Source organism: Pipra filicauda, unplaced genomic scaffold (assembly GCF_003945595.2).
Source record: "Pipra filicauda isolate LSUMZ 115617 unplaced genomic scaffold, ASM394559v2 scaffold147_size4022426_pilon, whole genome shotgun sequence".
In the NCBI taxonomy this organism is placed as follows: domain Eukaryota; kingdom Metazoa; phylum Chordata; class Aves; order Passeriformes; family Pipridae; genus Pipra; species Pipra filicauda.
In genome coordinates this window covers 2,953,899-2,975,502 of record NW_024103962.1, presented here as the reverse complement: position 1 = coordinate 2,975,502, position 21,604 = coordinate 2,953,899, and the positions used below count along the sequence as shown (strand labels likewise).

The window sequence follows — 21,604 nt, the reverse complement described above, 5'->3', positions numbered from 1 at the left end:
CATGTTGAGTCTATCACTGATCAACCAATACCATTACTTCAACCTTTCTGCTATGTTTCTTTATTTTCAGTGCCTACTGAAAGCAGTTACCTCTTTTCTGTCCATCCAGATGCATAAGGTGTAAAATTTCCACAGCAGTTAAATCAAAGAAGAAACTACAGTACAGGGATCTGGCAGGGAGGGGGAAGAGAGGAAAAGGAGAAGGGTGGGTCTGTTTCACACGGTACAAGGCTGGTTACAGCTATATCACCACTTCAGGCCATGGGCACATGTTATAGCTGTCACAGCTCTTCTCATACACATCAGTTCAAACAGGCCTCAAGGGGCTGTATACCATGCTCAGGATAACCAAGCACAGCACGTTTCAGCCAGGCCTCTAACACCCCTCCAAAACACCTCCCTAACCCCAGCATGCTACTTTCTACAAGAGCTGAAGGGAATGGTATAGGAACTGCCTACATCTGCTTTACACCCAGTGGCTAATTCCCTCACATCAAGGGAACCCTTGGCTAGGAATATGCACTCAGCCAGCACCCCAGGGTACTGTTTTCTGCAAGTGTTCCCTTCCCTGCCAATTCATTTTAAATCTGAGCTAACGTTCATAGAAATACTTTATGGCGTTCTCCCAGCTCCACAAAGTCACGAGATGCTGAGCTTTTACATAGTACTTTTTTTCGCATTAAAAATCCTCAGGTTTAGGTTACCTAAAATTAGGAAAATTTTATTAATATGGGAATGTCTTTCAGCCTTACATTTTATGAAATTCAATCCTCTCATTTAAAAAATATAGGTCCATACAAAATGAAAACGGTAGGTATCATGGCTATAGTCAGCTTCCCATTAATGAAGTTAATTATACTTCAAACTAAGTTGAACTTATCCAAAACTTTTATTTCAAAAAGTGATTTATTTGCAAAAATGAAATTACTTGATTTTTAGCAATAATTAGCTTGCATAAGGCTTTTTTCACATGAGAACTTGGTAGCTTTCAGCATTTGAAACACCATTTTTTTGCTGCCAATTTACAGAGCAGTATTTTAATTTTGCAGATATGGATGCCTGGTGAATCGTGTCTATCAAGGCCAGATAAAACTAGAGTGATTTAGCCTGTCTTGATAGTCATGCTAATCAAAACAAAATAAACATGGAATAATTGCTTCCATAAGAACAATATCTATGTAAGGACACAAAAGGTTTACAAGCCAGAATAATTTGTTGCAAAGAGAAAAGACAGAACTTATTTACCAGTTAACAAGATACCAGCTTGAAAACCACAATATAAGCACTCACAATACTATTCTGCAATAAAGTCTTTCAAATTTCAGACCAAGATAAACGGACACAATTATCTATAAATCTGAGCTCAGATGATCAGCATCAGTGCCTTGGGCAACATGAGTCTATCAGCATTTTAAGAAAGAAAACATGAAATAAGATGGAGGGTTTTGTTTGGACTTTTTTTTTTTTTTAGGCTTCACACAAAATTGTACAGACGAATTTTTCCTCCTTAAACTGCACTTTCAAACATACACATGCATGCTGAGCTTTATTGCCATTTCCAGATTCAGTCAATACTTCCCAAATTTAGACAGGAATATTTATTGCCCTTCCACTGATGGAAATTTGAAGGCTATTATCATAATTACTAAGCCTGGAGATTTGTTCAAAAAGTTATTGCATATGAGTTTCACCACTCAAAATACATCTCTCCATTTTAAATTATCTTTTGTGTTGACACATCAATGACCTAAATACAACAGTTTTTTATTTAATTTTAATTCAAAGCCCTCTAAACATCTGATGCCCTATTTGCAAGAGCCTAAGTATACGTATATGTGGTGGTTACATCGCATTTTTTTTCTGCATCACATTTTTTACAGCCTGTTACTGTCATTTGGTGTTTGACTGTTATCATCATAAAAGATACAGGCTTTTCTACTTTGTTATTTGTAGCATTATCTCATGTTTTACAACATCTTTGCACAACATGCCCGCACATGAAATATAACTAGTGAAAAGTTCTCAGTGGTATTAATGCATAAAAAAGAATGTGGTTCCATCTCTACTGTCTTTACCCAGCCAAAAGCTGATGAACAGCCAATTTTCCTTTATCACATTAGCACAGCCATGAGGGAAACACATTTGTTCTAGTCAGCTACACTAAAGATACTATTACCAATCTAACATATACATGTTTTATATCAGCAGTATTCTCAGAGTATGAGGGAGCCAACAATATATTAACACTAGCATGACAGTTTATTTAAGAAAAGAAAATTGTCTCTGTAGAGGGACAGAAGTTAGAAATGTATGGCTAAAGCTCAGTGTCACTGGTCTAATAAAGGTAATAATTCTTAAGCTTTCTTTATAGCAGGTAACACTCCTGTGGCAGCTCTGTCATATCATTCAAATAAAAATGTTGCCTTTTACAAGTTTAAGAGTACCTTTATTTTTAGTCAGATATGAAGCATGTTTCCGCTTTCCTGTTTCCACTGTAAAACATTTGTAAGGGGAATTCAGAAATGGGTGCACTCACCTCCATCAGCTTCTTGCAAACTTACTGTCTCAGACACAGCTTTATAGGACCCAATTCTGCCTCCCCCCATGGTAAGCAGAGTGCTTACCTCCATGCATCCCCTACTAAAATCAGTGGGTCTATTTATGACTTAACAGCAACAGAATTGAGCCCTAAGTGACCAGGTATTTTTACTTGTTGAAAATAGGTGACTAATGACAATTTTAAATCTCCCTCCTCCCCTCCCCCACCACCAATCTCTTCGTATTAAATAGGATTTAGAATAGTTGGGTTTAATATAGCACATCCCCAAGGTAGCCCTAAGCACTTTACAATGCTGAATTGGATATCAGTAGTGCAGTGACTGTGTAAGGCAAAGGCAGCAGTCATTATGCATTTGGCAGTAGCTCAATGTAATGATCCCCCTGCTGGTTATTAAAGGGGGTATGAATATCTGACATGGGAGGAAAATGTAGGAGGGAAACCATGTGTGGTATAAAAAATCCCAGCGGCTCTCCACTGTGGGAGGAGAGGAAGTCTCAAAGTTTGGTGTCAGTTTAGACTAAGCTAAATAAGAAGAAAAGCTGGCACCAAATCAGCTGTTTAATGTAGTTATTTAAGGTCTCCTGACCGATAGCATTAAATTTCATACAATAGCACAGAACTAAGAGAACATTTTCCCTTCTGACTAGGACAACAAGATTATTCCCCTGTTGTCTTTATTAATAACGTTCAATAGGAATTTGTCCCAAGAGAGTAACAGGAGATGGGCAGGAAAGGTTGGCTTCGTGGTTGCGCAGAGCGCAGGACCAGAAGCCTGGGACATCAGCCGTCTAATCCCAGCTCTGAAACCGCCTTGCACTCTCGTACTTCCCCATCTGTCAGATACTTAGCAAATCACCTCATAAGGAGGTAGCAAGGATTAGTTACTAAGATACATTCACTCTGAAACTACATCAGCCCCTGCCAACATAGAACCTAATACCAAGCAATGGAAAATCTATTTGATGGTGAACTGAGGTGGTGAAAGATGTTTACACTCTTTCCTCTAATAGCATTCTTGTTATGATGTAGAAGGGTTTCAAAGAGGAGAGGTGCTGGGCCAAAGAGCTGAGAGGCAAGTTCCTTTAATGCATCCTGAACTAAGCTCTTACGGTTCTTTGGCACAAGCATACTGTGCATCAGAGACAGCAATACCAAACCAAATCACTTCCTACATAGGAAAACTTCCTTGCCCTGTGGGTCATTCACAGTAGTGCAGAATCACAGAGCCACAGAATGGGTAAGGTTGGAAGGGACCACAGTGGATCATCTGATCCAACTTCCCTGCTCAAGCAGGGTCACCCCAGAGCACATTGCACAGGATTGTGTTCATGCTATTGTTAATAAAATAAGATAGGTATAGAAAACATATTACAACTTTATTTTCTCACCTAAAGATCTCTGCTATTCAGACCCTACCCATGAAAACATAACAATGAAATTTAACATGAATTTTTCCACTTGGTTTGGACCAGGCAGAGCTTTCATGTGAACAAAAGCCAATATTTTCATGTATTAACTGCTAACAGAACTGCTAACTTCCACTGTATTGCAGCAATCTGTGTGGCAAAAAAGAAGCAACACAACTGAAATACTCCACTTCAGAGCAGTTGCACTGGCTAAGGGAATAGGGTAAAAAGCAGGAGCAGGGGCCATATAAGAGCATGGCAAGCTTGTATGTTAGTGTGCCTGAACACTTTTTGAATCTCAAACCACCAGCAGCTCAGAGACTTCACCAGTCAGCCATGGTTTCTATATATTAGTAGCCTGATTTTGCACAGCTGCTCCTTGAACGAAGAATACAATGGGGTTTTTTTTCACTTTTTTTTTCATAAGCCTTGTATTGTACTGATATCTATAAGTATAATGTATATTGATATAATCAATGTATAAATAAATAGTATGAGTTAAAAATAAAGAGTATAACAGGTATCATAAAAATAAGAAGTATCACAAAAAAAATTAGCAATATGCTTTAAAAAAAAACAAGCTGAATATTCCTCATCATTAACACAGAGGCAGAACAGATTTTGATATCAAACAAAAAACACAGTTATATTGACTCCACTTTCTTGAACTACATGGACCTTTTCCAAGCCAAAGCCAATTTGAGGGAATTCTGAGACCACAACCTACAAAGTTTTGTCTTTCATGTAATAACAAACACATTTATTACACTGCAATGTACATGTGTGATATCTGGCCCACTTAAGCAACATACATTTTTTTCTTCACACACATTAATCACCACACATTTTTTCTTCACACACATTAATCATTCTGTCATCAAAATGTCCTGATACATATATATAAAAGGCAACTGAGACAATTTTAGTCTCTTCCATGTGGAATTGAATTGCACCACTTAAGCAAAAATAAATGAAGTTAAGTGAATCTTTCTTCAGAGGACACTATGATCTTTTGGCATTAGTAAGATTTTTCCATTAAAAGTCAGTTCTAATATTAAAACTACCCATATACCTTGTGGAAAATGATTTCTAATAAATAAGACAGGAAGAAGAGACATAGAAAAGAGTCCTTTATGTTCTATTAAAAAAAATCCTAAAGAATACCTAAATATATTATAGCAGAGTGCAAGATCACTATCCAGAGATCAAAGCTTCACTGCACTAAATGACACACAGATGCAAGAGTCTCTTCCCAAAATATTTTACAATTTGTAATTATTGTATGCTCCAAAGACATAGCTGTTTTTCAGTTAGTACAATCTTTCCCTATAGGTTATCTTTCCTATCCCAATATTTAATGTCATGGGAAAGATTTATTAAAATATTACAGATAAATTAAAGGGAGTTATTTCAAGACAACATTAATCTCTTCTACTGGTTGAACATACATTCTTTTTACTCTTATTCATCATAGCTCCTAGTAACCATAAAATACAATTTAATCTTAAAGTTTCTTCTCATCATCTATTGTATAACTAGATCACACTGTCTGGCAAGACAGATTAATAAACCAGAAGAATTTCTTCCCAGATGCGTAGGCCATAAATGAGGAGCTCCACAAAAAAGAGAACTCTGGCACCAAAAATAAAAGAAAAAAAATCTTTTCTAGTCATTTAAGTCAAATGATACTAATCCTGGCCTATGGAGTTATCCAGCCAACTTAGTGATGCCAAGCACTTGGACTGTAACTTCAGCTCTTATGGCTATTTAGACCATCATACAAAGTCTCAAAGGGCAGGGGCAGGACTGATCAACATACATAAAACAAGGACAAGGACCCAAAATGCATCTTCCAATACTAGGAAATTAATACATTCCACTACATGTAATAGACACCACTGTTTTCATACAAGATGAAAAAGAAGCATTTCAGGGATCTATGATAGATACCAGACAGTAAACGAGATTATTCCAAAACTCAGGTATCTGCATAGTAAAATTAAAAAAAAGCAGCTAATTTTTCATTTAAAAATGCAAGTTAAATTTAAAAATTTAATGCAAAATAAACACAAGGCCTGTTTCTCAAATATGAGGTAAAAAGGCAAGTTATCCTTGAAACAAGAGAACAAAAAATAAAACATAAGAAGACTCAAGTCTGGTTTTGTTTTTCCTTTAAATAAGCTCTATTTGCACAGCAAGTAGTTTCTCAGAAATAGAAATAACTATTATAAAGATGATACATCATTTGAAGAATTTTAAAGTGCTTTATGAGAAGCAATTAGGCAGCTATATAATTTACCTGTAAGGCGTAAAAAAAAAAAAAGGAAAAAAAAGTGCTATTTATTTTCCAGCAGAAATGATCCCTCCCTTTACTTGTCTTAAAAACTAAAGTGACTCCAAAAAAAAAAATAAAGTTACACAGGCTTTACAGAGATGTAAATTAAAGCAGAAGTTAGCATAAATGATTTGCTTAATCATTCAGAAATAACAAGGAGTCAGAGATTATGAGAAATCAGGAGAAGCTGCAACTCATCCAGCTCAAAAATTACTACACAACGTACTGTTACAATTGCTTACTGTCACTTAATTTGGTATGGTTCTTACAAAAGTTGCCAGCTAAACATAGCTTGCTATCTGTTAAAATAACCAAGATTCAGAAAACCTTTTTTTTCCTTCTTAAACATATTGCAGATTTGTTGCATCAGGAACTTTCTCAATGAGTTCATTCTGCAGGAACAGACAGTGTATTAACACATTTTCTCCCAAGGTGAGAAAACAGATTAAGGTTATGACCAAAATGACAGGCCTGTGGCTTCCTTGAATACTTTAATAGAGTCAACAAATCAACAGTGGTCACTGATGACAACAGAGGAAGGAAGACAATAGATGGAAGGAGCAGAATTAGTGATGCTGTTATAATGGTCTAATCAGAAACTTGAGCATAAAAATTTTTTTCACCTTCAACCTGTCTAAATATGCTCTTTTTGCCTGTTCATATAAAGATATATGGCATATTCTACCACTGGGGGACATTTGGGTTCACATCTTTACAAAAGCAGGTGTGAAACAGAAGCATAATGGTTAATAGAAGAGTAAAGGGGTTTTGCATATCAAAGCGGTGAGACACACACAGGTATGTATTTCAGTATTTTCTTGAATAATTGCAAATCTTGCTGAACCTGCAGTTAAAAAGGCTTCCACACAGCTTTAATACTTCATAAATGAATTTCTGTAAAGAGGAAAGGTCAGTGATACAGACTTCAGCAACAGAATTTGGGGGGAAAAAAATAGGTTGAAACCATTAGCATGAATCCAACCTTACATTCAGCCGTAATATAAGCAGAGCTAGCAACCAAAAATCACAGTGCTGCATTTTACATATTTTTTTAAATCTGACCATCTCTGTGCCCCTAAATTGATGAATCATAAATGGCAGACAACTTTCTGCCACAATTCAACACCTTCCTTCTCCGAATAAATTGCAGAATTTACACACCTTGAACATACATCACAAAGGCTCCTTCTATATCACCCATTTCTGCCTTATTCTTATTTTGCATTATTCTACTAATATTTATTTCTTCTTTTTGATCTACTAAATTTACATTTAGCTGAAAAAAAACCCCAAACCTACAAAACAATAATAACAAAAACCCAAACAACAAAAAAAAACATAGTGAATACAGGTGGGAGCAGATTCTATGTGCCCAAGGACTATTTTTCTCAAACATTAATATAAACAGGGAAGAAAACAGTTTATCCTGGGAAGGGGAAGGGCAGGCGCTGAGCTCTTCTCTCTCGTGACCAGGACCAGAGGAAATAACATGAAGCTGTGTCAGGGGAGGTTTAGGTTAGACATTGGGAAAAGGTTCATCATCCAGAGGGTGCTTGAGCACTAGAACAGGCTCCACAGGGAAGTGGTCACAGCACTAAGTCTACCAACCTTCAAGGAGCATTTGGACAACATTCTCAGGCATATGATGTGATTCTTGGGGCTGTCCTGTGCAGGGCCAGGAGCTGGACTCGATGATCCTTGTGGGTGTTTTTCAACTCAGGATATTCTATCATTCTATGATCCCCAAACTCCTCTGCTCCTCCCAAGCCTTCAGACAATCTGTCTGTCAGCCATCTTATGACTGCTTTAGAAAATAAAGAGGTGTGGTAGTTCCCACAGTTCAATCTGTGCAGACGAGCCAGGATTCCGCGTCACAATCAGCCACCTCGTACTCCACCTATTACTCACTGGCACTAGTACACAGCCTGCTCCTATAGTCTTATATTGATTATCTCTCCTTACAATGTACCACATGCAGCCTAACTCAAATTGAAAACCTTAGCTGAATGGATAATTCAAGAATAAGGACTATCACGGTGATGACATTATTGCTAGAGATGTTTGGGCAGATGTCTTACATACTTCAAATTCTCCTGTGGTCTTTTTTTTATATTTTTTTCCTCCTCTCAGAGGCAAAGCTTACAACCCTAAAATAAAAGGAGTTCACTTTTAGTCTTCTGCACTTTGCATTTTAATTTTTTTACTTGGAATGAAAATTGAGACAACACAGAGGGAACTTGGCAGATCTAAAACTTGGCAAGAGATAATGAATTTATGTAGCAAACATATGAGAACAAGGATATGTCAGGAGGAATTTGTCTAGGAACTTGTTCTCAAACAGACCAAAAAAAGATGTTAATAACCATGTTAATAGGGACAGGGGAGTTGTGGGAGGGAGGGCTGTGGAAATAAAAGAAAAATATCCAGGAGGACAAGGCAGCTCAGCTAATTTATCTGCATAACACTTGACAGACAAATGGTACCTTCTGCACCAGCAAAAAAACTGCCTGACAAATTTGCCAGTGAGCTTGGTGCTGCTTCAGCTAGAACCCTGTCACAATTTCAAATCTTCAATCCTGTTTTTAGATAATTTGCCAATATATAATAGAAAATGCAAAAGCTACATACATAATAAAATCTATTCTACCTGCTATTATTAAATGACTTGATTCACTTTTCTGAATTCCACTGTTTCCATATTCAAATCCTATACTACCTTCACGTGGCAAAAAATGAAGTTTTCAAGCTGTAAGAACTCTGCACCTCCAAGGAAACCCAAACCTACTACCCACTGCTCTGCATTTCAAGCCTTTGAAGCAACTTAGCTGCAAGATTGAAGGACAAGAGCCAAAGATGATAAGAGGCAAGCTGCAACCCTGGCTTCTGGGTAGGTTTCAATGTGATGCTTTTCATGCACCTTTGGTTCTCAGGACAAAGAGCATTTTACAGGAAGAAAACAAATAGGGTTTGGGGCTTTTCATTGCCACCACTGACATAAGTAACAGCACAGAGACTTTATTATGATGATTTTCAAAACGGAAGTGCTTAAGTTAGCATCCATGGTTAGGGGAGATTACTTACAACCATTCTGTCATTTTTAGAAAGAAGACCTGCCAACATAGTTCTAGGCTGAGATTCATTATTCAGCTGTTGTCAAAACTATAAAGTCAACTCTCTTCGCTCACCAGAACGTGCCAGTATGCAACTGCAACTGTTTTAATTTGCTAAGAATTTATTTTTTGTTTTTCCATATCAAAATTCAAGGATGCTGCAATGCTATTCTTCACTGAGAGAAGGAAGTAAAAACTCCAAGATCTCCCTTTCAGAAGCTCTATAAAAAAATCACCTATAGCCTTTAACAATAGAAACTGAAGTTGTGAGTGGACACAGTATACAGATGAGCTATTTGGCATTAAGTCATTGAATTTTTCTTCAAAATCAGGATGCTGCTTTAAGCTGACCAGGAGCCCACACAGGAAAATGGTTTGAAATAATTCGAAAGCTTAATTCTTCGGTATGCTCCAAATGAAGTTGCAATATATGTAAGTTCACCAAAAACAGGATCAACTAATCAAATTGGTGAACGAAACTGTATATTAACCCAGACTATTTTAGAGCCATTATGAGAAATTATGTGGACAGATGCCTTTCTTTACAAAATTTATAGGGGATGCTAACACACATTGGTATTTGATGACACTGTGTACAATCTTGTTGCAGAATCCAGAGGATTTTAACTTTCACTAACATAATAGGGTAAGAACACCTGTGCTGACTATATTTTCCCTGCAGGCCAGAAAACTGGTAGAATACCAGAAAAACATTCCAAAAGGAAAAACACTTTTTCATCTTTGCTTATATCCTCTACTTCTTTCTTTCTTATACTCTTGTTGTTAGACTTTGACAGACACTTTTCCAGGAGCTCCTGATAAAAAAAAAAAAATCTTGATTAGATAGCTTTTGAAATTAAAACTGCCTAAATGGGAAAAACCCACCATTTTTTTAAAATCTGGAATTGACTTATCACAACATTCTGTCCAGAGATAACAAGTGGAGTGACTAGTACTTCAGCTGTGAATTTATTTAAATGTAGACATACACATGCAGTATTAGGAAGGCAAAAACAGGATATGAAATAAACATAAGGCATCAGCTCTAAGCTCACTGTCAAGAATATACCAAGGCTTCTAACCACAGAGTTCAGCTGAAGGTAACTATCTGTCAAATGTAATCTGTGCAAGTGAATATGCTTAAGCTGGTGCTATGAATCAACCAAAATTGCTTTGGTCTTATTGACATTCAATTGCAAGAAGTTGCAGCTCATCCAGTCCAATAGACATCTGACAACACCAAGAGTGCTTCAGTGACAGAAAGCTTTAAATATAGATGCAACTATCATCACAATATACATGGAACTAAACTTTATCATCCCTCATACCATCTTCAGAAACAGGTCATCAGCTGGATGCCATAAGACTGCATGGTCATCCTCTCTGCCTGTTGCCAATTTCTGCAGTTAACAAATCACTGCAATTTAAAAAAAAAGGAGAGAATACAAACAGACTGACAGAAAAAGATCACTCAATCTTCCATCAGTGTCCCATTAAATCTCTCTCCAAAATCCACTTTTGCCATTATCATCTTTGTTCACTGTTTAAACATAAAATGCCAGATCAAAATTTTTTCAAACTGTTTGCATTAGTTAAGGGCCAGATCTTCAGCTCCTATAAACTGCTTTCAACTTCAGCAATGTCATTTTACACTTGCCCAAATTCAGACCTCAAATATGTTAAAGTTACTTTTCTTCTCACATCTGTTCTTTACACCTTGAAACAAGATGTCTGATAACATGTGCATGTGGGAGGTTGGACAATAAAGCAACTTGCATACTGGGTCCCAAAAGAAGACACGATTTGTGTCCTAACTTTGCACAAAAGAAAGGAATACCACCTGCAACCATGTGTGTGCCTGTTTTCACTCTTGTCTCTCAGAGAACTGCCATTTCAGTGGCAGATGTTCCATCACAGCACAGTGTCTTTTTCTAAAAATTTTCATATATCCACACCATCTACACGAGTTGTTACTTACCCCCCCTGCTTGCCTTCCCTAACTTTAGCTCCTCCTTGTCTTACAGTAAATTGAAATCATCCCAGATTCACAAACAAAGGCAGCTGGGGAAGAAGAAATACATCTACTACATAGAGCTTGCAACCATGTTTAAGGGGATGCACAGTGTAAGTGACTTGGGGGGGGGAAGAGGGGAGAAAGATTCATGTCCGTGTTATGAGCACTCTGAACAGTTATGCCCACACTGAGAAATCCAGTGTGAAAAAACAGGAGACTTGAGGAAGAAACCTCAACAGGGGACCACAGTGACAGAACTGTCTTAAAACAGAAGGGCTGGAGAGGATAAAGGGACAGTAGAAGAAATGGTAAAGAACAGCGAAGGGGAAGGAAAAAGCATAAGGTCGGGAGGGGCAAGTTGTGTCTTTGCCTTTCCTTCTTTTGCCTCAGGCCCATATCGGCCTTTCCTTTTCTTGACTTAACTGGGATGAATTTTAATTGCAGCCTCTCTCCGTGTTTTATACACTATGTACTCTCTACTTGTGTGGAGTGGATTTCCCATTCATCACAGGATTGCAGACAAAAACCCCAGGAGCATTTTGCTTTCCTTCAAAGTTAGCTTTGCTAAAATCAATAACTTCAGGGCTGCTTTCTCCATCCAGCACATACCCCCACCCCACAACCATTTCAAATTTCATGATTTTTGATCATTTGATTTTGCGTCTTATCTCCATATACAGATTTATATTTGCAATCTTTCCATAGCAGCTACAATATTCTATATTGTTTCATTAACATATAAAGGCAACAACCTTACAGCAACAGTGGAAACATGCTCTCATTTGTAGTTTAACACAGTCAATATGATAACTGATCTCTAACAATGTCTCCCTTCTTTCTCCTCCTCAATACTCCAGCATTCTTCAAATCAAAGTTCTGGTTTTCTTAGGGACTGCTATGTCTTAAATATTTTTATTGCTTGGGCTTTTATTTTATGATCACCTGCAAGTCTAGTGCAACAGCCAAGAATCACAATTACATTAAACTTGCATGCAAACCACTGAACTTAGTTTAAAGAAATATGGGGCGGGGGGGGGAAAGGAGGGGGTGAGAGCAGGAGCGTTTCCTACTGCAGATTGCAGATGGAGTATCATCCCTCAGCAATATTGTTACATCTCTTCCAGCTTTATATTAACTCTCCCTTCCCTGAAACTGTGTATCTTGGCATTTTAAATCCCCCTTCATTTTCCTGGTTGTCTCTCTTATTCCAATAATATCTTTCTTATCCTTGAAAACATGTCACTCCAATTCAGCAGTCTTATTACATATGCTCCTAGCATTTGTATAAAAGATATTTAGCTTTTCTCTTTGCCCTCCTTTACTTTTCTTTTTCACTATCTCCTACAATGTTAATCCCTTCTCAGCAGGAAATGGTTTTCCTTCAATCCAAGTCTTTCTTTTTGTGAATATATTCACTAGTTCAGCTTGAATTCCCTGAAGAACAACATAATTTTTTTAAATTTTTTTTAAGGGGAGGTGGGAGGGGGGATGGAACATGGAACCCCAGAGTGCTCCTTGAAGCAATTAACTCTGTTCAAGATCAAGCTATATATTAATATAAATTTGACCCCAAACAGACAAATTGGAAAGCAACTGGAATGCAGACCAATCTATAAGACAGTTTACAGGCTTAAGAAAAACTAATAGCTATTTCAAAAACAAAGTGTTTAAGATGCAAAAATGCAAGTACCAAAATAAGAAGCATGTTAATTTTTTGGATGGGGTAATCTTAGTACTGTGTTAAAAATTGAGTAATATAACCCAAACTCAGTTATCTGATAAACCAGGCTGAAGACAAAGAAAGATCAATGTGAAAAGAGACAGCTTTTGAAATGGTCTGTATTTTTAGGAATTAGTATTTTAAAAAGCAAACATTTTAAAACAAACAGTTGAATCACAGATTAGTGACCTTTTTGTTATAGATTATGCATTACAATTTTAGACTGGCAATTTTCACTTAATCTTTTGTTGGCCAGTACTTCAAAAGTATTTCAGTAGTATGAAGCAGTATTAAAATTGTTAACTACAGCTTTCCACTTTCTATCCAACCAGCACTGTACCAATGAATAATATTCTCTACTGCCAGTGTCAGTAGAGCTATATCACTCTATTAGGGATGCCTCAGGACAGAATAAATATATCTGGGCAGGGGAGTGGCAGAGAGAAGCCAAGAGCTCAAAACTGCAAAAGCAGATTCTGTTAAAAACTAAAATAATTAACAAATAAGCTTTGCTACAACTATTTTAACCATTGATCAATCTCTGTCCTTTTTACATGGAAAGGTTTAATAAGTGACTCCTGTGCTGTAAATAAGTTCCAAATAAAAAAACTCCAGAGGATCCTAGCCATCAGATCTGAAAATACACGGAGAACAATTGCTTTCCTGCTGCATAATGACTCTATTTTCCCCAAGTCACAGAACAAATCAGACCCAACATCCAATGATCACTATAGTAACATGAAAGGAGACAAGTATTAAGGATTCAACAAGCTGCTTCTTAGTAGCTAAAACAGTTATGTAGACTTGCCAAAATTAATTGAAACAAAAGGTCTGAAAGTACATTTTAGATAATCTCATAACAATACACATTTTCTCTCTGCTCCCTCCATTTAAAATACAGCACAACCACTGATTCAGAATTTTCACAAACTACTTGTAATCACGTAAATTACAGATGAGATGTAGATGTCAAATGAAATACCCCTTCTGAATAAAGTCTCTGTGCTTCACTAGTCAAAGAATAAGCAGATATCCACACAAACGAAGGGGGAAGCTGTTACTAACATACAATTATTAGCCCTGTATTACAATATCAGCTGCATATTAAATTCTAGTCTTTTGAATTGATTATATCTGAAGAGTTTTGCACCATTCTGCACCACTCAGTACTGGGACTTGTAAGTCATTCCCAAATATAACACAAGGGTACATTCGTTCCACAACAACTGAAACAGCTCTGCTGGGACTGAAAGGTTGAAAATCTATCCCTCTGTCTTTTTTGGCTGATGATTTGCATAAGAAGAAAGCAATTATTCTTGCCCTTTGAATGCCTTGCCACAAAAGTTCATGTATCCAGTTAAGGGATTTTTGCAAATAAAGTCTCATCTTTTCTTTCAAGGCTTAGCCTCTTTTCATGGTCAAGGAGCCACAAAACTCTGCCTTTGATTCCTCTCATATTCCTCCCCACAACTTTACTTCAGGCCCTTCCCTCCTCCTCTGTGCCCTGCTTTCTTCCCTCCATCACAAAGTCCTTTAGAAATGGTCATTCAAGTATTCCTTTGTAATGTAACTCTCCAACTATCTTTTTGATGACAATTCACTGTAAGCTTCAATTTTCAGTTTTTGAATAAGTGCTTTTCTCCAGAGCATTCTTACTAAGAATCTTACCAGCCAAGCTTTGCCATAGATCCAAACTGTGCTGTTAATGGAACACAGACCAAAGCTGACTTTGGAGGACAGTGTTTTGGTAGCTTATTGTTGGAAAAAGCTAAAGGAAATAGTTTATGCAGGAGCTCCCTCAACCACATTTTGCTAGAGATGGGCCAGGAGAGGATCAGGGGAGGCTGGTCATAAAATTCATAGCGGTGCCCTCGGCACTTTAGTGTACAGGCCTCAAGCTAAGGCACAGAAAGGCCAAGAAGATTACTGAACAACAGCATAGACGAGGATGTCAACAAACACAATATAAGGAAAAGATAGAGGGCCTTCAAACATAAAAAAATACACTCAGAAGTCCAGCAGAAGAGTGGCAATCCAACTTGCTACATGCATAATTATCTGACTTACAGAAAAGAGGTACATCTATATGGCACAAGTCAGTACTAACTTGAAGAAACAGAGTATCTACTATCAAGACTCAAGTAGGCCACCTAGAGAAGCTCGGAAAGATGACAGACTTTTTCTTTTACCAGTCCTGATTCCAAGAACCTCATAAGTCCTATGGGACACTGTCACCAAGCTAGAAAGAGAGAGGCTCATATCTCCAAGTATTGACAATAAATTTTCAAGGGTAAGAATTCCAGTGGAAAAAACCAGAAGTTTGCAGTTCTGAAATGTCAGATTAGGAGAAATATTGATGGTTTATTCTGTGCTGCCACTGAGTATCACTTGATGCTTTGCTTACAGGTGCAAGGACGATGAACCTCACAAGACATATAGGCCATCTACGATCACAGTCAATAGCAAGGATACACCTAAACACCACCAGAAACGAGAGAAGAGAGGTTCGGGAGGAAAATATTTTGGTTTTTACTCAGGAGGCAGAAGACAAAAGCCAGTGCCATTCTTTGAAATGCTGCCAGTATCATAAAGGGTCAGACAAGCAAGGCTGTATGATTCTGCACACAAACTGTGCATGGAAAAAAGGATTTAGGTCATTTCAGAATTGAGACACTTTTCTGGAAGAGACAGAATCAAAGAAGGGTCAGTTGCTCCTATACCCAAATAGAGCCAGTTTCTTTCTATATCAAATTAGGAAAGAAACCAAAAGTTGAGGGTAAAAAATAAAGTACCTAAAACAGAAATGTCCTAACTAAGCATGCATGTAGAATGTAGATTGTGACAAAATATGCCTGTCTTTGAAATCTAAAGCCTAAGATGTCTGAACCTGAATGTCAGGAATTACACAGATCATACCACTGAAAAAGTATTGCTATGCCTTAAAGAAAGTTCAAATTATCATAAAGTACACGAGCTTACTGTATTAAAACATATTACAGAAGTTGGTATTCCAGCACATTTTTTAAAATAAAAAGAGTACCTTCAGATTCAATGGAAGATCAGAAAAGCAGCAGGAAATAAAAGAAAAACAAAAAAAAACCCCAAAACCTATTTTCAATTAACCCTGCACAGAGCAAAGAACAACGTGGAAATTAAAATTACAGACGTGATGCATGACTAGGTCTTGGACCATTTCTTCTGAGAATCCATCAAATCAAGTCTGCACTGGGAGAACTGGTTGGAAAAGCACATGGATTAATACTGTACACTAGAAAAGGCAACGTGACTTTTGTGGAAAAAAAATCTAGATCCAATTTGAATTCTTTGAAGTACAGATACATGTGCACAAGGAAGAACTGACCAATATAATACACCGGCTTTCTAGAAAGGTTTCAAACTTGAGAGAGATTAAATGGTCACATTTCACACTGACAGTAGTTTATCAACTCGAACAACCTCTGCTATTTAGCATTTTGTATAGGCTTGAAAACAGTGGCTAGTGAGGTGAAAAAGGATGGAGTGAATGCATCCAGACAGTAAAAGTCAAAGCTTACTTCAAAGTTACAAAGGATTTCAAAATTGTTAACGAACAGACAACAAAGCAGCAGACTAAATGTGTTAACCTGAAGGTAGTAGACAAGAGAAATATATTCTTAGCCATGTAAACATAATACTAAATTCTGAACTGTCGCTGCTCCGAGCAGTCTTGCAGTTACTGTAGAGAGTCATTCACTGATGAGTAAAGAGGAAACACATTCTTTATTGGGAAAGAAATGAAAAATAAAACTATAAAACTTTATTGTTTAGAAACTTACAGTGCAAAGTCCCTGGAACAATAAGTGGAGTTCTGACCCTTGCATCCCCATATAACCCCAAAAGTTTTGAAAAGATCAATAAGGATGAACAAACTGCAGAATGGCTTCAATACAAGGAGTGATCTTGTTTATAAACAATTAAAACACTTGATCAAGTTCTATAATCAACGTATCAAACAGCATAGGAATCGTAAATAGAAAGAAATTAACAAAAGACTGACAAAAAGAAATCGTCAGACAGTAGATTTAAAATAAAGAACACTTTCAAACAGCCATATTTCCATATGTGGAAGTCATTGCCACAAGACTGCAATGCCAAAATATAAATTATATATATGCCAATATATAAATTATAAGAAAAAGAACTAGACTATTAAACTAAAAACAGGTCAGTCAGTGGCTATTCAATACAGCCTAGCTTAAGAAGCTTCAAAACCACTGATTGTCAGAAAATAGGTCAGCGATATATCTAAAAGAAAGCTGTGCCTGTGCATCTACTCTTCTTTCATACTTCAAGACAGACTATCTAGACAGACGGTCCAACCGACACAGCAGTCCTTAAATGATGCAAAAATTACAGCATTATTGAGCTGAGGCACTGGAATGACATACAGGGACAGGAGGAGTTCCTCCTCATCTTTCATCCCAGAACCTTCTACCTTCTAGCCAAGCTGACAAGTTGTTCAGTGTCAGGAAATATTCTTTTCTTCCATGAGAAGATGATACATGTGAAGTCTTATCACAAGATGCCTCCTGTGGACTACCACTACCACACACGGATTTTGCGTCATATGAGATCTACACGTGTCATTAATGTCACCCTCCATTTGCTGCATGCACAGATGTTAACATGAGATGTGAGAGAGTTTACACACAAATAATGGAGGTTGCACAAAGGACAATCTGAAAGTTTCATCTTCCATTTCTTGATCAGACTTCTGACTTAAGTCTGTCTTTAACCTACAAAAACCTGAAATGTAGCAATTACTTAAAAACAAAGAAGCAAATAAAAAAACAAAAATCCAGGAAAAGCAGAAGCTGCTCTATTTAGCTGCGCTCATGAAGATTTTAGACTCATCAAAAAAAGTTTCAAGTACCTTGTGAAAACATTTAGCAACTAGCACATCACAAAGAGGGAAGGACAATGGTTCACAATATCTGTGATCCATCTTTACTAGCAAAGACTTCGAAACCAGTTGCCAGTTTTCTGTTCACATGCTGTATGTTGTGCCAAAAACTACCTGACGGAGGACCTTCTGCCCACCTTGCAAATGGTATATTCTAAATGGTGATACTGCACTGTAAAACTACAAGCTTGGTCTCCCCAAAAGGGAATCAAATTCAAGCATATCAGCAGGGCTCTTCAGTAACACAGGACTCCAAATAGACAGAAGGCAAACCTGTATCAGCAAGAACCCTTTCCATACGCAAAACTGATAAAGTAGATGTACCCTGTGAGTGTCATCCTAATGTTTTATACCAAGAGTTATATCAAGTACACAGAGACACTTCCAAACTCTCCAAGTTTCTCCCTACACAAATGTACAAGTGAAAGAGCATTCATCAGCTGCAGAAGTGTTCCTAAAGTTCTACAAAGCAATACATATCTGAACCCACTCAAAATACATAAATATGTATTTAAGAGATTAGTTCAGAAGCAAGGGCTATCTAGTTAAAATATTGTTTATATACCTCCCAGTAGGACTCCATATTTCTAGCACTCTTAAAATAGTTGATTCTAATGATCAGCTTAATTCACAGGACGTTGTTAAACAACGCACAGCTCTTTCAGTTCTTCTAACTCCAGTTACACAATTTTTACTATTATGCTTAATATTGAATTTGAACACATAAAGAACACCTTTCCAAACATTCTCTCTAAGAAGTAGGCAAGCTACTTGCTTTTGGTGTGACATACCTTTTAGATTAATATGCCACCACAATCTTAAATAACAATTATTTTTTTAAAGAATATACTTAAAATTACATTTTAACTTCAACTACACATGACAGACACAGATGTATTGCATATTATAATGGTCACAAGAATTTTGATTCCCAGCTATTAATTACCCTAAAAAAAGAAGTTGTGGTATGTTTAGGAAGACTCAAAGTTATTTCCTAATTAAACACCAACACCACCCCTGCCCTGCCCCCCCTTTCTGGAGCAGTACAAACCATTATTTATCTCTACTTTACTCAATTTTATCTAATAAAATAAAAATTAAATTAAAAAAGCAAAAGCACACCAGACACCAAAAATACAACTCTAAGAACTGCGAGATGCTTAAAGATTTGAGACTAGGGGAAAAAATGAAGGCAAATCATACTTAACATAGTGCTTTCATTATTAAAAATACAATTTAATTGGCTGCAGCATACTCTTATATAAGGAAACAAACTGCTTGAAAAACAAATTGAAAATTGATGGTTTTCAAATCTTGTCTGAAACTCTCCAGACAAATCAGGCAAACCATTCAACACTACCTCCTCTCAACACTGGCTATACAAAGGCTTAATTCCATTCTTACCATATATAACAGAGTCTGGGCAGAATTCAGTGGGATTTGCAATTGCAATTGAAGAAACACATTCACAACTTCCAGAATGTAGTCAAGATGGCATTGACAAAACCTGTATTTTTGCCATTCTCTGAAATTAAAATCTTGGCACAGATGAAGTTCCTTGTCTTGTATTCCCAGGCAGCTGTTAGACTATAAATTTAAATCTGCAAATGTATTCAAACTTATATTCAGGAAAGAAAGGAAGTAATTTAAGAGACACTATAAGTGAGGAGTAGATAGAGGCATCTAGGAAATATCCCAGTTTCCTAAGAAGCTGAAGCTACAACAACGGAGCTTTCAAATCAACACAGTCAGCATCATAGCACCCATGGAACAGGAGGAAAAGAGGCAAAAATCACAGTAGGACCTCTGGACACAGGAGCAAAAAAAAGTTATAGTAACATCCAAGAACCCCAAGGCCGCAAGTTCAGCCTGGGTATCTGAATGGCCTGGTTTGGTTAGGGTTAGGGATGTTGAACCAGCTGCCAAGAGAGCATAGCTCATTGTGTCTATGAACAGTTCTCTAAACAGACACTCAAACACATTACAGACTGTAATGTGAGCTTTATTTCCGCTGTCTGGCAGGAGCATAGCACCAACCATATGGATAGACTGCATCCTCCTAAATATTGTCAATACATAATTGCAATTAACAGACAAGAAGCTTCAATATGTAGAATTGATGCAAATTCTCCCCTCCCTTCTTGGGACTGACAAACTAATCCTAATAGACAGTAAGTGATGACTTCACACTTACTTTGAGATCAAAGTGATTTATTAAATTAAAATGCTGTCTTGCTGTCTCATGTCCTTACTAAACTTAGGGACTATATAGTTTAAAACACTTTGTATTTAGTAATACATACACAGGGAGTGTATAGAATAAATGTTTGCCTCCCTGCTTTTAAATCTCAGGATCTTTGCTTTTAAAATAAATTTTAAAGTATTCAAAAACTTGTGCAGAAAATAAAAGGATTTCACAAATTGAAAAGGACAAGTTTTCTCTTGATAGTCAAACAGTTATGATGTAAAGCGGTCTCATTAAATCATAAGTACTTTAACCTTTTCTTGAAAGAACTGGAAGATTTAAAGATTTATAAAGAAATTTTGCCTAAACTAGGAAATGACTCATATTTGACATGTATTGAAATGATAATGCTGATTTCAATAGGCACTCTAAGAGCATTTTCCTCCCAGGAGAGTAATTCAGTCACGGTTACCTCTCTGCATTTAGATTTTAAACTTACTTTCTAAAGCTTTTAATGTTCTATAGTCTGCCAAAACATGGCAGAGTTACACAGATATGATCAGGCAAAATAAAGGCTAGTAAAAAGACTATTTTTATAATTGCAGACACTAAATATGAAACCAAAACATCAATCTGACATGTTCTCAAAGAATCTCCTGTTTCAGCAGCCTTGGCTGTATCTGCAAATTCATGTTTAAATTCCACTCTTCTTAATTGGTTAAATAAATTCTGAAGTATCAAAGGGAAAGTGAAAGACTCTTAACAGTGGAAATGAAAAAGAAAATACACAATGGAGCTGCTGTTACTAAGTGGCATAAATCTGATTTTGGTTTCACTTTGTAGAGATAATAAGATACACAATTGGCCTTAATTATGTGTTGCTATGCTTTCAAATTTTTTATTTCTTTAAAAGTTAAGATTTTAAGACACCACTTTTTCTGAGGTTTCACTTCAGAGTATATATCAGATTCTTTCAAGTTAAGGCTATATATCTTTTACTCCACTGTGTACCTTCAGAGTTTCTACTAATATACACCTAAAAATATACAGTGAAAAATATCATTAAATCAAGATGAAACACATAGAATGACCCTAAAACTTTCAGAAGCCTGAAGGACTTAATCCTCACCAACTGAAATAACTAGAATAGCAGCAGTAATTTCAAAGAAACGGGATTCACAAATTCTGGTTGTATAAAAAAAAACAAAACCAAAAACCACCAAACAAAATGGTTTGAAATTGCAAAATGAAAAAATAATTTACTTTACAAATCATAAGCAGTAGAAAATAAACGTAGACATCATTAGAGAACAGTAAGTCATATTAATCGAA

General features: G+C 36.7%; 1 protein-coding gene across 3 annotated transcripts in view; it reads right to left on the bottom strand.

The window, feature by feature from the left end:
• The window catches only part of USH2A (usherin), a 378,126-nt gene that overhangs the window by 344,974 nt on the left and 11,548 nt on the right, over positions 1 to 21,604 (bottom strand). The window lies entirely within an intron of this gene.